Here is a 3,542-nt window from a genome sequence, read left to right as displayed (position 1 = left end):
ATAAACACGGAGTTATGGCCCTTCATGTGGGAGTGGCCGCTTTGCTGCTGCTACAGCCTGGAGACCTTCAATAGGGGGCACAGGACAAGGATTCAAGTATTTTCAAAATTTCCTCGTAGCTGTATTTGCTACACTGTCCCTGAGTCCCAGAGGACAGACAGGAAAGGGTTCTCTGCCTGACCTTTCCCTTTGAATTTTTGTAAATAGTTAGCCTACACTAGACATTAAGTGTAATTCAAACCAGCTGTAGAACTTCCTTTCTTTCTGCCTTCAAGCAGCACAATCAGTTCCTTAGTTACTTGTCAAATAGCAGCAACATCTCTCTGAACTTGGTATGTGAACATACATTTCTGTCAGCCACCTTGCAGCTTTGCATTATTCAGCTCATTGCTTCACATTATTAAATATGCATCTCCAGCTGGGAGTGAAACCACGTTCTTTAATACAGTGAAACCAAGTCTGCTCTTAAGCTGCATTGCCTTTCAGAGAAAGAAAAATTGCTGTTTTTCGCAGACATACAAGAGTTATTCTGCCCCCATCCAAGCTGAAGCACAACAAATTAATCACATCAATGTTTTCAAAATAAATCCAGAAAATAATCAGTGTATCTTCCTATCTACTTACAGAGGCAGAACTCGGTACAAAATCTAAAAGACCCTTTATAGGGTCAAACAAGACATTTAAAGCCCAAGCATGTTCAATATCTTTGGAGCAAATAATTTTTGCTAAGTCAATGGTTCAGCATTTTCTCAAAACCTTATCTGTCTGTACTTGATCTTTTTAACAGACAGCAAGCCTTTGGCCTGGATTTCATTTCATAGAGTCGGGTTGGAAGGGACCTTGAAGATTGTCTTGTTCCAAAAACTCTGTCATGGCCAGGGACATCCTCCACTAGATCAAGTTGCTGAGACCTTCATCCAGCCTGGCCTGGAATACTTCCAGGGATGGAGCATCCACAACTTCTCTGGGCAACCTGTTACAGTGCCTCACCACCTTCACAGCAAAGAATTCCCTCCAAATATCTAATCTATACCTACTCTCTTTCAATTGTAAGCCTTTTCCTCTTGTCCTGTCACTTCATGACCTTGTAAAAGCCTCTCCATCCATCTTGTAGCCTCCCTAAGGTAGTGTAAAACTCCAATTAGGTCACCCCAAAACCTTTTGTTTTCCAGGCTGGACAGGCCCAATTCTCTTAGCTTTTTCTCATAGAAGAGGTGCTCTATCCCTCTAATAAGGTTGGTGGCCCTCCTCTAAACTCCCTCTAACAGCTCCATGTCCTTCCTGTGCTGAAGGATCAAGAGCTGGATGCAGCACTGCAGGTGGGCTCTCACCAGAGCAAAGCAGAGCAATCCCTTCCCTGGCCCTGCTGCCCACGCTGCTTTGGGTGCAGCCCAGGACACGTTTGGCTCTCTGGGCTGTGAGTGCTCATGGCTGGGTCATGTCCAGCCTCTCACCCACCAACACCCCCAAGTCCTTCTCAGCAGGGCTGCTCCAGTTTTAGTTTAGATGTTCATGTGCCCTCATAGAACATTTGCTATGATTTAAACAGTACTTGCAAATTCAGAGAAAAATTAAAATATGGTGTTTTGCCTGATTTGAAGGCCTATACCCATCTACTAAGCAAATGAATATAACATCATGAGATATTCCAAGCCAGCTAGGCACTTGGTAGCCTAGCTGCTTATCAATTTTCAAGTAAGAGAAAGGAAATGCAAGACCTTGTGTTCTCCAGAACACTACCGAGCAAGAAAAGTTTTAGTGACATAGTTCACAAGACAGAAACCTGCTTCTCATTCAGGGCAATATTCACATAAAGTACCCAAATCTGGAGTTGTTCCTGTACTTTCATTTCTTCCTTTACAATAATTAGAATTTTTTTTTCATTCCACATTAATAGGTATCATGAACGGAGTGTCCAAATGTACCACACCTACACCCTCCACCCACAGCCCTGTTTCCTAGGTACTGTGTTAAAATTTAACTATAAGCCTTGCAGTAATTCGGGAGAGGACATAAATTTTGCAGCTTCATAAAAGACAGCAGTAGGCCCTTATTTTCTGGGCTTATTTTCATGGTTAATTGATATTAACCATGCCGAATGGGAGTAGAGGTGATATAAGCTTAGTAATTCATTTCTCTGTAAGAAAGTAGAAATTGCTTCAGACTGAGTATCCCACTCAAACTGTATGAATTAACTATAAATCTGAGTAGCATTATAGGATTTAAAATTGATATTTAAAATATTGCCAGCATACGTGGCAAAACAAGTCAGAAACACTTCAAAATGCTTTCTAATGGACATAATACTTAGACCATCTCTCAGATCCCCAGACAGAGAAATTTTGAAATGCAAAATGTGTTAGAAAGTGATGGAGAGCCACCACATACCAGTTTAACTTACTAAAACTTCCCTAAAGTGAGGATACATGGCAAAGCTTAGAAACATATTTGTTAATATGCTTTTTCCCCTGATGTAATAGCTTTCCACAAAGGCCACATCTAACAATGCAGATGCCTAGTCCATGTGCTCTGGCTTTACTAAGTGACTGAAAATGACACCGTGGGGTTGGTCTGTTACCATGCAAACACACTGAACACAGGCCACAAACTAGAATAAGACATTACCAGCACTTTTAATGTATCAATTTATTGCATATGTCAGTACATAAAAATAGAAAAGTGTTTTTTGTAAAATTAACTTTATTGTAAAAACCAACTAGAATGATAATGTAAAACTTTGCCACAATTAGCACATATACAATAACATTTATGCTTTGTCTACAAAACTTAAGAATACTTCATAAGATAGTTTTGGCTTAACTATATATTAAAGAAAAATCAAATAAAAAGCTTGCATCTCATAATCAGTGACTGTTTCTGAATTCAAAACATAAGTGTTATTTATAACTTCAATATGCTATCTCTATTTACACTTTTGTGGTGTTCTACTCTAAATTATACAAGCAGGATGGCATTGCAAATTATACCTCATGGGGTACATTAGGCTGATCCCACTACATGCAAGAGGCACTGGTTTTATATTTGGCAGAAGTGCCCCTAGCAAAATTGCCTGTCATTAACAAAAATAAAAATGTATTTTTCAAGAATTGATGAAATACAAATGGAGGTACATCTGAATCTTTTTGCTAAGAGAAAAGACCATACCTTGGACTCTCAATTCTGCCTTGTATTCTTCACTGTGAACATCCAACATGACCCAATTATTAGCTTAGAGATGCTGATATGCATATTTTGTATAAATAGTTAATCCTTCTGCCCTTCAGCTGACAGATTGTCCACAGCCTACCAAATGCATTTGTGCTCTATTTCTAATTTTACCTGAGAAATGGACATGAGGGCAGCTAAACCAGTTAATGTTTCTCCAGAAGAAAGCACAGCTTATCTCTCTGCATTTCACAGTTCAGAAACAAATTCTGGGAATGTAAACTTGGGTTAATAGGAAGTCTCAAGTATTTCCACGAATTAAAATGTGTGCACCCACAAGGTTTTATGCTTTCTTACAAGGAACTCTACTGCTACAG

This window comes from Melospiza melodia, chromosome 2 (assembly GCF_035770615.1).
Source record: "Melospiza melodia melodia isolate bMelMel2 chromosome 2, bMelMel2.pri, whole genome shotgun sequence".
Taxonomy (NCBI): domain Eukaryota; kingdom Metazoa; phylum Chordata; class Aves; order Passeriformes; family Passerellidae; genus Melospiza; species Melospiza melodia.
The sequence above is the reverse complement of the archived record's forward strand: the minus strand, read 5'-3'. Positions refer to the sequence as shown.